This window comes from Trachypithecus francoisi, unplaced genomic scaffold (assembly GCF_009764315.1).
Source record: "Trachypithecus francoisi isolate TF-2019V2 unplaced genomic scaffold, Tfra_2.0 Lachesis_group9, whole genome shotgun sequence".
NCBI classification, from domain to species: domain Eukaryota; kingdom Metazoa; phylum Chordata; class Mammalia; order Primates; family Cercopithecidae; genus Trachypithecus; species Trachypithecus francoisi.
In genome coordinates this window covers 26,679,118-26,693,461 of record NW_022681474.1, presented here as the reverse complement: position 1 = coordinate 26,693,461, position 14,344 = coordinate 26,679,118, and the positions used below count along the sequence as shown (strand labels likewise).

The following is a 14,344-nucleotide window of genomic DNA, read 5'->3' as shown; positions in this document are numbered from 1 at the left end:
TACAAGCGTGCACGTGCTCACACACATTCAAAGAATATTCCCACCCACTAGAAAGCTGGATCAAATGCTGAGGCATTTCTGCTCACTTGAAAATAATTTCCAAGTAAACTTTCTGATTCTTTATGAGGCTGACATCTCAGAAGAAAAGATCATTCTATTAAACGTGGGACAGTCAATTGCATAAGGTAGCTGTCTAGACAGTTCTTTTTGTGGCAGTTTAAAGTAGAAGAAAATTCTCAGGAGTAAACTTCACAATGAATTGCTCTGCTTGGGCCAGGGGAGCCTTGTCTGGCTTTAGTCCTATGATGGATGCTACAGAGGAGGGAGGGAAGAGATGCAGGTGGAGGGAACAGATGCGGGTGGAGGAAACTGTAGGGATATTAACTGGCTAGATTAGTCTGTTTTCACGCTGCTTATGAAGACATACCCAAGACTGGGTAATTTATAAAGAAAAAAAGGTTTAATGGACTCATAGTTCCACGTGGTTGAGGAGGCCTCACAATCATGGTGGAAGGTGAAAGGCATGTCTTACATGGCAGTGGGTAAGAGAAAATGAGAGGCAAGTGAAAGAGTTAACCCTTTATCAAACCATCAGAGCTCGTGAAACCTATTCACTACCAGGAGAACTGTATGGGAGAAGCTGCCCCCATGATTCAATTATCTCACCCCAGGTTCTTCCCACAACACATGGGAATTGTGGGAGCTGCAATTCAAGATGAGACTTGAGTGGGGACACAGCCAAGCCATATCACCAACAGAAGGCAGAAATTGTGACAGCATCAGATTCACACCCCTCCAAAGGAAAAGGGCCCAATCACAGAGCTGTCAGTCCAGCCATTCTCCTACCCAATCCCAAACAGCCAAGAGATCAAGTCCCAATTCAATGGTTAGACACCCTTTTCCTTCCCCGCAGAACCACACAGCTTGCAGCAGGTCTTCTTTCCTGACGTCACAACACTCTAAATCCTTGGAATTCACTGTATTTACTAACCCACTCTCAACAATGAACCTGTTATTCTGACAAGCAAGGAAGAGTAGGAGAGAAGGCAGAGTCAAAGAAAAGGGGAGAATCTGTTTTGGGAGGCAGACTAACACTGGTTTTGGGGGGATACTAAAATTCTTCATTGTAAAAGATGTCTCCCCATAATCATGGTCCCTAAGTGCAATTAAATGGTGGATAATAATAAAAGTCTCAGACAGGCCTGGGTGTAACACTGGCCCAAACTTTCTTAATGTGCTATCCTGGTTGAGTTAACCAACCTCTGCAGCCCTTATTTCCTCTCTTGTAAAATAGTGATAATGATACCTAATAGAGAGTTGTGAAATTAAGTGTAGAAACATACGTACAGTACCTGCTCTAGTTCCTGGATCACAGTGAATATTCAACAAACACCAAAATTCCTGATTATCACCTTACCTTTGAGGTTACTGTCTTCTGAACCTAGTAATTCAATAGGTCCGGGTAATATTCAGGCTGAGCTTTAAACATGTTACTTCGATACTAAGAAAGTAAATCCTTTACAAGAGGTGACATGGGATTTCCTTCCACTCAGAAGTATGATTTTCTTTATATTGAAATTAAGCAATAACTAATGAACTATTAATGAAGATCTATTTCAATGGCCTAAAATTGGGTGACAATGCCCAAAAGGGAAATACATGTATATATTCAATGACTGAATTTTAATGATTACAACCCAATAGAAACATATTTTCTGTGCTACTAAATAGACATCCAAAAAGGGATAGGTTAAAAAAAAAAAAAAAGAGGTTAATTAGAGACAAGGAAAACAGTGTGAGAATGGGGGAGATCATTTTGGGGGGGAGCTACTATGTATACCAGATACCTAGTAGGAGTTTATTCAATCCACATATTAACACTGAGGAAAATATGGAATCTTCAGTTATACAGATCAGGAAACCAAGCTTCAAAAACTTGCTTTAAAAAGCTGGTTCATGCATAAACCAGGATTTCAATGTAAGTCACTTTGACTCGAAATTTTCCTTCTCCATGTAAATGGAATTTATTTCTGAAATGAATCTTAGTTAATATTTTTCTATATATCCTTCTGTAAGACAGTTTCAACATGATTCTGTTAAGACGCAATTATTATTTCTTAAGAGTTACCCATATAAGAATCAATTCTGCCTAGATTTCCTAACCCACACACACACAAAAAAAACAAATAAAGGAAATAATCTTAAAATGCCTCAAATTGACAATATTTGAAAAGGAACACGTATTGCTTCTAGAATGAGGAAAAAGCAAGTAAGTTTACACTATGTGAAAAGAAAACCGATTTCAAACAAGTTTTAGGTCTGACACGGAAATTTCTTGAGCATCAAGGTCAAAATTGCAAAATATGCTTAGCTTCTTAAAAAGTTGACAGCTGTCTGTCTTTGAAGGATTAAATTCAGTCCAGCTTGAATGCATGAATAATTTCATGAGGTGCTTTCTGACTTGTGCACATGCTATAGGACTTAAAGTACCTGTAAGTCCTTCAGAAGAAAGGAGCAGTCAATGTCACTTGTTTTCAGGCCACTCGCATATCAACCTCCAGGACTGGGGGTCTAGGGCTAAGAGGGTTGCTTAAGATTCTGATCCTCGGCTGGACGCGGTGGCTCACGCCTGTAATCCCAGCACTTTGGGAGGCCGAGGTGGGTGGATCACGAGGTCAGGAGATCCAGAGCATCCTGGCTAACACGGTGAAACCCTGTCTCTACTAAAAATACAAAAAATTAGCCGGGCGTGGTGGCAGGCGTCTGTAGTCCCAGCGGCTCGGGAGGCTGAGGCAGGAAAATGGCGTGAACCCGGGAGGCGGAGCTTGCACTGAGCCGAGATCCCGCCACTGCACTCCAGCCTGGGCGACGACAGAGTGAGACTCAGTAAAAAAAAAAAAAATTCTGATCCTCCATAATGGGATGTTAAGAAACTGCACTTCAGACACCAGAGAACACACACGCATAGATATATGTGTAAGTTCAACCTTAGGACTCAGAAAAGGATAGCTGTCTCAGGTGTCTTTACAATAACCTGAATAAACTAGAATAAACCTCTGCATTGGCAGAACCTAGAAAATCATCCACACTGGGACATAAACTACTCAGAACTTCTGGTGACAAAAAGATTCAAGGGGAATCGAGTGAGGCTGGTGGGACATTGAGACTCATGCTGCATTGGCCATTTGTTGGTCGCTTTCTAGATTATAGATTCAAGTTAAATTTAGAAAACATTTTGAGAGATTACAGTGTCCCATGTACTGCTGAAACTGGCAAAACGACTAAGATAAAGGCAAACATAAAAACGTTTAAGGGCCGGGCGCGGTGGCTCACACCTGCAATCCCAGCACTTTGGGAGGCCAAGGCGGGGAGATCACCAGGTCAGGAGTTCAAGACCTGCCTGGCCAACATAGTGAAACCCCATCTCTACTAAAAGTACAAAAAAGTTAGCTGGACTTGGTGGCAGGCGCCTGTAATCCCAGCTAATCAGGAGGCTGAGGCAGGAGAATCACTTGAAGCTGGGAGGCAGAGGTTGCAGTGACCAGAGATTGTGCCGCTGCACTCCAGCCTGGGCGACAGTACGAGACTGTCTCAAAAAACAACAACAACAAAACAAAACAAAGCAAACAAAAAAGCATTTAAGTCTGCAGATTAAGAAAATGCAATTTGTCATGTTCTCATGAAGGGTGATGTGCATGACCAACTCAATATGATAAGCCATAGTTCACAGAAGACACAATGTGGGCACAGCATCAACTTCCCTGACCCCTTTCAGGGCTACAGTGAGATGCTCCTTCATACTCATTAGGATGCGGTGTGATATATATCCAACTGTAGTTTGGATTTGCATTTCCCTAATGGCTAGTGATGTCGACCATCTTTTCATGGGCTTAACGGACATTTGTACATCTTTGGAGAAATGTCTATTCAAGTCCTAGACTTATTTTTAAATTGGGTTTTACAACCTTGTTATAGTTGAATTCAAGGAGTTTTAAAAATATCTTCTGAATATGAATCCCTTATCAGGTGTATGATTTGCAAATATTTAATCTCACACTGAGAGTCGCCTTTTTGCACTCTTGATAGTGTCCTTTGATGCATAAAAGTTTTAAATTTTGATGAGGTCCCATTTATCTATTGTTTCTTTTGTCCCCTGTGTTTTGTTGTCATATCTATAAAATCATTGCCAAATTCAATGTCATGAAACTTTTACCCTGCATTTCCTTCCATGCATTTTATAGTTTTAACTCTTCTATTTAGACATTTGATCCATTTTGAATTAATTTTTGTATATGGCATAAGGTAAGCATTCAGATTTATTTTTTTGCATGTGGATATCTGGTTTTCCTAACAGCATTTGTTGAAAAGATTTTCCTTTCCCAATGGAGTGATCTTGGCACTGTTGATGAAAATAATTTGAGTATTAACTTTTTTAAAAACCATATTCTAAGCAGGCAACTCTGTTAAGCTCATAACAGAGTCTGCACTCTTTCTTGAAGGAAAATCTTCCCAGGCCTTTATATCCTTTATATCAAAGTATAGATAGTTCAGCAAATACCAGTCGTCCTCCTACCACGGTTTCTGGGATAATAAACACAGACACAATGCTGAACAGAATGGGATCTTAGTGCTCAGGTTCACACCGTGAAGGGCAAGACACACGCAGACATCCATACTTCAGACCTAACATACCGAGTGCAAGATGAGGAGTTTGCACACATTCTAAGGGAAAACAGCAACACTCTACAGTGCTTGTGTTGTAGAAAAGGTATTTCTCAAGTGTAACTGTTAAGCACACTTAGCAAAAGGCAAAACTAAAACACAGGACAAATTTGGAATTTTGTGTTGTCTACCATGCATGTTCTTTGTGCTCTTTTTCTTGCTAGAGAAATCTTGATGCCAGGTGCCCCCATAAATGCATTTATTTATTATTTATTTATTTATTTAATGAGATAGAGTTTTGCTCTTGTCGCCCAGGCTGGAGTGCAATGGCCTGGTCTTGGGTCATGCAACCTCTGCCCCCGGGGTTCAAGAGATTCTCCTGCCTCACCCTCCTGAGTAGGTGGGATGACAGGCACCTGCCACTATGCCCAGCTAATTTTCTGTAGTTTTAGTAGAGATGGGGTTTCACCATGTTGGCCAGACTGCTCTCAAACTCCTGACCTCAGGTGATTTGCCTGCCTTGGCAAATCCCAAAGTGCTGGGATTGCAGGCGTGAGCCACTGCGCCTGGCCTGAGCCACTGTGCTCAGCCAAATGTACCCATTTAAAGTACACAATTCAACTGAGTGCAGTGGCTCACACCTGTAATCCCAGTACCTTGGAAGGTCCAGGTGGGAGGATTGCTTGAGCCCAGGAGTTTGAGACCAGTCTGGGCAACATTAGGAGACATCTTATGCCTACAAAAAAATTTAAAAAGTAGCTGGGTGTGGTGGCGCATGCCTGTAGTCCTGGCTACTTGTGAGACTGAAGCAGGAGGATTGCTTGAGCCCAGGAGTTAGAGGTTGCAGTGAGCTACGATCTTGCCACTGCACTCCAGTCTGGGTGACAGAGCAAGACCCTGTCTCTAAAAAATAAAATAAAGTACACAATCTAGTGGTTTTTAGCATATTCACAGGCTTGTACCATTATGGCAGATCATTTTAGAACAATAAAACCCCATACCCATTAGCCGGGCGTGGTGGCACCTGCCTGTAATCTCAGCTACTAGGGAGGCTAAGGCAGGAGAACTGCTTGAGCCGGAGAGGCAGAGGTTGCAGTGAGCTGAGATTGTGCCACTGCACTCCAGTCTGGGTGACAGAGCGAGACTCTGTCTCAAAAAAAAAAAAAAAAAAAAAAACCTCCATGCCCATTAGCAGTTATTCCGTCTCCTCCTAACCTCCCCAGCTCTAGGCAACCACTAGTCTAGTTTCTCTATCTTTATGGGTTTGCCTATTTGGGACATTTCATGTACATGGAATCATGTAACAGGTGGTCCTCAGGCTGGCTTCTTTCCCATAGCATAATGTTCTCCCATAGCATAACTCCATGTTGTAGCATGTATTAGTATCATTGCTTGGACAGATCACATTGTGTGTATTAGCTCATCAGCTGATGGACATTTGGGTTGTTTCCGCTTTTTGGCAACTATTAATAAGTGATGCTGTAAACATTCATGTGTGAGTTTTTGTGTGGATTCCATTTGCACTTAAAAAGAAGATGCTTACAGAGGAAGTTCTTTGATTCAAATGACACATATTTCCAACAGTGCAACTTTGACAATATGAAAAAGATTAGGAAATACATCTTAGTGATATTCCAGCCTCCACAAATCATTGTATACACGACAGCCTTCTAAGCCTGCAACCTTCTGTGCTGTACTTCTTCCAACATCCATCATTCATTTTACAGATATTATGACTATGTGCCAAACACTGTTGGAAGTAGAGTTACAATGGTGAGTGAACAGGGCAGACACGGTCCATTCACAGAGCTGAGAGGCACCAAGAAGACTGTTAGCTGAGCAAATGCAGTAAGAATTTATAAACACTACTGTAATGGACTTAGATATAAGGATCTGTAAGTCCTTATTATAAGGACTTAGATGGTAATTAGAAAAGAGCTGAAGGCATAGTTGTGATAGGAAAAGGAAAATGCCAATTAAAGTTCCTTCCTTCCTTCCTTCCTTCCTTCCTTCCTCCCTCCCTCCCTCCCTTTCTTCCTTCCTTCCTTCTATCCTTCCCTCCCTCCCTCCATCCCTCCATCTTTCCTTCCTTCATCTTTTTTTTTCTTTTTTAAGACACAGGGTCTCACTGTGTTGCCCAGGTTAGATCAGAACTCCTGGGCTTCAGCGATCCTCCTGCCTTGGCCTCCCAAGTAGCTGGGACTATAGGAATGTTCCACTATGCCCAACTCCCAGTAAAAACTTTCTTGCAATAGACTAAGTCGCCCAAAACAAATACAAATCTTGATGCATAGTTGAAAGAGACAAAAGGGCTCATCTTCATATTCTACTTTGAGTCCAAACTCAAATATTTTATACATGTATAACATGTATTTATCCTCCAGCCACGATTGCTCATAATTTTAAAGATCTCTTAGAAGGAGACACACACCCTCCCTAACTTATCTCCATGTTTAGTCATAGTCACACTATCTTCTTTTAAATCTATTCCAAATTGATGTAGGGCAAATCCTTCATTCAGTTAAGACTTTGCCCTCTTAGTTTGTTAGCAAAAGAAGTACAGAACAGCTGACATCCATGTGCTTTTAGGAGTTCTTTGCATACTTAACATGAATAACTTATCTCTCAACATTTTTCCACACTGAATTCAAGTTTTGTTTGGCCTGGAAGCCTTATTTTCCCCAACCTTTTAACCGTCTTTATGGCTTTTTCAATGTCCCTAATCATTCTTTTACTTGTAGGGCTCAGACCAGATCCCTGCTCCAGTAAGCCTAAAACCCTAAGCTTAAAACAACATGCTTTGTTACTTGACCTTGTAGGCCCGCCTGTTGATTTTTAGCTTTATACCTACAAGATCTTCTCTGAACTCTCCTTAGAGGGTACTTGGTCAAGAAAGAACCACTTATAGGGCTCAGAAAGAAACCCATTTGATACTGCTTTTAGCTCACTACCTGAGTGATGGCATGTCATATCCAAACCTTGGCATCATACAATATACCCAGGTAACAAATCTACACATGTACCCCCTGAATCCCAAATAAAAATTGAAATTATGAAAAAGATATGCTTTGGGGAATAAATGCCACTCCCAGATAAACTCAGCATGTAGGCCTTCTAGGCATTCATTCATTATCATAATCCTTACCCATAAAATAGTAAGTACTCTGTGATGGCTCACACCTGGAATCCCAGCCCTTTGGGAGGCTGAGGTGGGCAGATCACTTGAGGTCAGGAATTCAAGACCAGCCTGTCCAATATGGTGAGACCCCATCTTTACTAAAAATACAAAAATTAGCCAGGTGTGGTGGTGGGTGCTTGAAATTCCAGCTACTAGGGAGGAGGCTGAGGCAGGAGAATTGCTCGAACCCGGGAGGCGGAGGTTGCAGTGAGCTGAGATCACACCACCACACTCCAGCCTGGGTGACAGAGTAAGACTTAGTCTCAAAAAAAACCACACACACAAAAGACAGTACACACTCTCTGCCCTGCCCTTCTGCTTCTCACGTGACCTTCTACGACATTATTTCTGACTGTGCCTCTAGATAATCATGATCATTTTGACCTCGGATCCTAAATTCCTCCTTCCCTCCTACCCCTGCCACCAACCTGGCCATTTTCTATGGTTCCTGCCATCTTGCAGGTTATGGAACATTTTGAATGAGCACTGGATCTATTACAGATCACTTTAGAACATTTCTTAATATGACCCTCTTTACCCAGTCCACTATGACCATTTAATTCCTAATTAAACACACTTTACATGTGCTTCAATGAGGTAGCCCCTCCAAGAGCTGTAGAGCAAAAAGTAATCATTTCTTTCTGGTCCCACAGGTGTGATTTATGGATACGCATTAGCAACTCTCCTAAAATCAATCTAGGTTACATCTTTCACGTTTCCTGCATCTACTCTGTCATCAAGAGAGGATGCATTAGGCTGACAGGAGTTGCTCTTTTTAAAGCCACATTGCTAATACCTGCTACCTTCGAGCTTGCAAGCCATTTCCAAATTGATGTTGTCATGGCACCTGCTACCCCAACCCATCCCGAATTTTCTTCCAGGTCATAAAAGCTTTCAGATTTGTCATTTCAAGGCCATTCTTCACCCCCCCGTTACATACAAATGACATCTTGCTCCTTTTCTAGTTCTATATTCTCTCTACACTGGATGTTCCACGAGGCAATCATTCTAAAGAAATATTTCAGGCCGGGCGCGGTGGCTCAAGCCTGTAATCCCAGCACTTTGGGAGGCCGAGACGGGCGGATCACGAGGTCAGGAGATCGAGACCATCCTGGCTAACACGGTGAAACCCAGTCTCTACTAAAAAATACAAAAAACTAGCCGGGCGAGGTGGCGGGCGCCTGTAGTCCCAGCTACTCGGGAGGCTGAGGCAGGAGAATGGCGGGAACCCGGGAGGCGGAGCTTGCAGTGAGCTGAGATCCGGCCACTGCACTCCAGCCTGGGCGACAGAGCGAGACTCCGTCTCAAAAAAAAAAAAAAAAAAAATATTTCAGTATCCCTGATAGACAGGACATGGGTGTCTACAGATTTTAATATAAAGTCTGCTCTAATGAGTTTTGTCAGCTCTTCTAATCGATTTTCTTACTCTCCCAACTTCCAGTAAATACTACCAGACTCTTGAAACAAGTTCTGCTTTGCACAGAAAAGAAAACAGACAACTTGACCTACTGATATCCTGCGCAGTCGCTCACACCTGTAATCCCAGCACTTTGGGAGGCCGAAGCGGGTGGATCACCTGAGGTTAGGAATGCAAGACCAGCCTGGCCAACATTGTGAAACCCCGTCTCTACTAAAAATACAAAACATCAGCTGGGCATGGTGGCACGCGCCTGTAATCCCAGCTACTCAGGAGGCTGAGGCAGGAGAATTACTTGAACCCGGGAGGCAGAGGCTGCAGTGAGCTGGGATTGCACCACTGCACTCCGGCCTGGGCAACGAGAGCAAAACTCCCTCTCCAAAAAATAAATAAAACCAACTCCCTCCTCTACCTAACAGAAAGGACATTTCCCTGTCCTGTTCTTTCAGATGTATTTAAAGAATGTTTCCCTTGATATATTTTGAAAGTTGCTTCTCATTTCCTGCCTGAGCTTTCCTGGCTTGAAGCTGCTGCTTGTCCTTTCTCCTCCTCCTTGGCCCTCTGCCACGCTCTTCGCTTCACTGCAGCATTCTTATTGGCCACCCAGCTATTCAAGCCACTCTTTGTTCATCCTGATGGGGTTTCTCCTACCTTCCCTATCTCGTTGTTTCGTTAACTGGAGTTTCATTAAGGCGTAATTACTACTGCTAGATTCTTGTGACTTCATCTATTTAATCTCTGCATTGATAACTGCTTCCTCTTCAACACCTAAAATCTGCTTTCATACATTCAGCTTCATTAATGCTGCTGCTTTTTAGCCTTCGAAGATTCTATGTCATCCTAACATCTTTCATGACCAAATGCTTATCCAACTCCTGCGTCTGCAATATTTAGTTTTGGAGAGGGCAGCCAGCCTAGTTGATTCTTCTGCTTCCTTCTTTAAAATGTCCCCACTGGTCGGGCATGGTGGCTCATGCCTGCAATCTTAGTACTTAGGGAGGCTGAGGTGGGAGCACTGCTGGAGGCCAGGAGTTCAAGACCAGCCTAGGCAACACAGGGAGACCCTGTCTCTACAAAAAAATAAAAAATTAGCCGGAGTGATGGCGCTTGCCTGTGGTCCCAGTTACCTGGGAGGCCGAGGTGGGAGGATTACTTGAGTCCAGGAGTTCAAGGGGGCAGTGAGCTGTGATCATGCCAATGCACTCCAGCCTGGGCAACAGAGTGAGGCCCTGTCTCAAAAAATAAAAATAAAAAATATATATAAAATAAAAATTAAATGTCCTGGCTGGACGCGGTGGCTCACACATATAATCTCAGCACTTCAGGAGGCCAAACAGGCAGATTGCTTGAGCCCAAGAGTTCAAGAACAGCCTGAGCAACATGGAAAAACCCATCTCTACAAAAAAATTTAAAAATGAGCCACGTGTGGTGGCGTGCAACTGTAGTCCCAGCTACTCAGAGGGCTGAGGTGGGAGAATTGCTTGAGCTTGGTAAGAGGAGGTTACAGTGAGCCATGATCACACCACTGTGCTGTAGCCTGGGTGACAGAGCCAGACCGTGTCTCAAAAATAAAAAATGTCTCTATTGTTTCTCTATGAATTTATTTGATTCTATAAGGCAGAAGAGGGCAACAAGAACCCTGATACCTCCAAGGTCTATGGCTTAGTTAGATGTTCTGGAAGCCTACGCATGGATTCTCTGGAATGACAGATCTATATCAAAAGTCCTTGCAAAGTTTCCTTTTGCTCTTTCTAAAATTTTACTTCCAAAACTTAACAAACTTTCTGCCTGACGATCTTTTATGTCCTTTTTTTTGGTTTGTGTTTTTGAGACGGAGTTTCACTCTAGTCACCTAGGCTGGAGTGCAGTGGTGCGATCTCAGCTCACTGCAACCTCTGCCTCCTGGGTTCAAGTGATTCTCCTGCCTCAACCTCCCGAATAGCTGGGATTACAGGTGCTCGCCACCACGCCTGGCTAATTTTTGTATTTTTAGTAGAGACAGGATTTCACCATGTTGGCCAGGCTGGTCTCAAACTCCTGACCTCAGGTGATCAACTCACCTCGGCCTCCCCAAAGTGCTGGGATTACAGGTGTGATCCCAGCCAGCCACCACGGCCAGCCATTTCTGCTTATTCTTAAGCAGTCTACACTTTTGAATCCTTAGGTAAATTATGCATTAGACAAGTTAAACAAGTTCTAAGTCAAGAATAGAAATTTTCTTGCCTCCATTTTCCCTTATTTCCTTTATTTTAGGCAACCCCACAAGACAGTGCTGGCTTTGTGTATATTCCTAGCCTCTTTCCATTATGATTTCTTTGCTAATGGTCACTTCTCCAAACCTGCCCAAGTTCCCAGTGGCAGTCTACTAAAAACCAATGATAACTACTTATTGAGTGCCGACATTAGGAGGCAGGCAGGCACAGTGCTAAGTACATTACACGATCATATTTAAATGTGAGTAAACCTGGTAAGATGGATCTTTTTATTCCTATCTAACACATAGGAACATCTAGGTTCAGAGTAGTTAAATAACTTTTGATTGACTAAATGCAGGGCTATTCACACTCTACTTCCCATTGACATACTCCATCAGAGGGTACACCGCCCAATAAGGTCTGTAAAGGGTGGATCATGCAATGAGTGTGCACTTATATTTGAAGACAATTTATTTTTCTCCTTTGGCTCTGAAGAAAGGGGAATTTATAATGGTTTTACCCTAGAAAAGACTTTGTATTACTTAAGTGTAAGCAAATAATTCTTATTTTCCACAGAGCAGCAAGTATACTGTATATATTTACACTATGTACAATATAGTATACATATTTATACTTCTATTTAAAAGTATATTTATAAACATTTATAGTTATACTATTATATACTATGTACATAAACAGCATATATTTATACTATTTATATTCTAGGTACACTATTTATATACTATATATATATACCATTTATATACTATGTATAAATATAAACTATGTATATATTTATAGTATACTCTAGTATAATTATATGCTAATTGCATAGTATAATTATATACTAATTATATAGTATATAATTATACTATTTATAGACTATGCCTTTATACTATTTATATACTATGTACTACTTATATACTATGTATATAAACAGCATATATTTATACTATTTATATACTAGGTACACTATATACTATGTATATATACCATTTATATACTATGTATAAATATAAACTATGTATATTTTTATAGTATATATACCCTAGTATAATTATATACTAATTACATAGTATAATTATATACTAATTATATAGTATGTATTTATACTATTTATATACTATGTGCTACTTATATACTATGTATATAAACAGTAAATGTTTATACTATGCAATAAATGTAAATTGGTATAAATCATAACAGTGCTACTAGTGAACCCTATAAAGTTATGTCATCAGTTACGAAAACTGGGAAGACACATGCTGAAGGACAGTGATTCCATACCGTGTGTTGCAAATTCACTTAACAAAACTGGGATTCTAGCATAATGGTAGTATGTATGGTGTTCAGCTCAGTGCATGGAATCAAGCTAAGACAAGCTACAAACAGAAAACTAAATGTATCTCAAAAAGTATAAGATAAATTTATATTAATTATGTTGTTTGTGAGGATATGTTGTGGTTATAAAAAGGAAAGGAGGAAAGAAGCCAGTCCTGAAAATTTGAAAACAATATATCAATTAGTCATTTATTCCTAGTAAATAAAAAATAAAGACAACATAATCTCCGTTAGTAAAGTTGTTTTTAAACTGACTCACTTGTCCCATAGAGCTGATGTTTATGGTTTCTTCATAAAAACTGATCTTCCCAGTCTTAAAACTTGAGATGGTTACATTTGTCTTATCTGAGTTTTTTTCTCAGGAAACCATCAGGCCTCCAAGATAGCATCAAGAAGCTGAAACTCACCAGATCACTGTGCCTAAACAATGAGATGTCAGACCCCTCATCCATGATGATGCCTCATTGACCCCCTGCTTCCTGTTGACCAACTCCCCTCCCTTACCTCTCCCTAATTCCTGTTTTCTCACACATAGTTACATTTCTTCCCTGCTACATAACCCCCTAATTTTAGTCAGACAGGGAGATGGATTTGAGATTGATCTCCCATCTCCTTGGCTGCAGCACCTGAATACAGCCTTCTTCCTGGCAATACTTGTTGTCTTGGTGATTGGCTGTTAGGTGAGCAGCAGGACTTAGAGCAAACCCCTGGTGTTTCATAAGTTTCACTGCTGAGTAAGTAGTTCAGTCTGGGACCCAAGCAGAGAGTTACAAGGTCAGATATAAAGATGACATGAACATTTAGCCTCTGGGATAGGGTGCCGCATGACTGCATGTAGGAGGTGAAGAACATCAGACCCAGAATCCTGGGCCTGGAGAAAATGGGTTAATGATAATGCTCTCTAGAACTAGAGTTTGAATCTTGGCTCTGCCCTTTGTTAGCTGTGCAATGAGTGCAGGTAAGTAGCAACTAAGCAGGCTACTTAAATCCTCTGTGCCTCCATTTTCTTGTCAGTAAAATGGAAATAAAAATAAAACTAGTGGCTCACACCTCTAATCCCAGCACTTTTGGAGGCCAAGGTGAGAGGATCCCTCAAGTCCAGAAGTTTGAGACCAGCCGGGGCAATATAGGGAGACTCCATCTATACAAAAATACAAAAATTAGCCAGGCATGGTGGTTTGCACCTGTAGTCTCACCTACTTGGGAGGCTGAGGTGGGAGGATCACTTCAACCCAGGAGTTTGAGGCTCTAGTGAGCTATGATTGTTCCACTGCACTCTAGTCTGGGCAACAGAACAAGATCTGTCTCAAAAACAAAAAAAATAAACTATATATCTCAAAAGGTATTGAAGAGACATTAATACAAAGTCAGGCACACAGGACTCAGTGAGAAATTCCCTTAAACTTACACTTATAGGAGACTTTACATCAACTAATAAAACAGCAAAAACACATTAAAGTCAATAGGTAGCCATGTTTTAGGAGATAATCTTAAACATTTCACTTAGATAACATAATTGGTCTGGGTATCATAGTGATGGTAGCCCACTGA

The 14,344-nt window shown here is 41.3% G+C and overlaps 1 protein-coding gene across 13 annotated transcripts in view; it reads right to left on the bottom strand.

Annotated features, from left to right (window-relative positions):
• KIAA1217 (KIAA1217 ortholog) overlaps positions 1–14,344 on the bottom strand; it is a 345,498-nt gene that overhangs the window by 209,891 nt on the left and 121,263 nt on the right. The window lies entirely within an intron of this gene.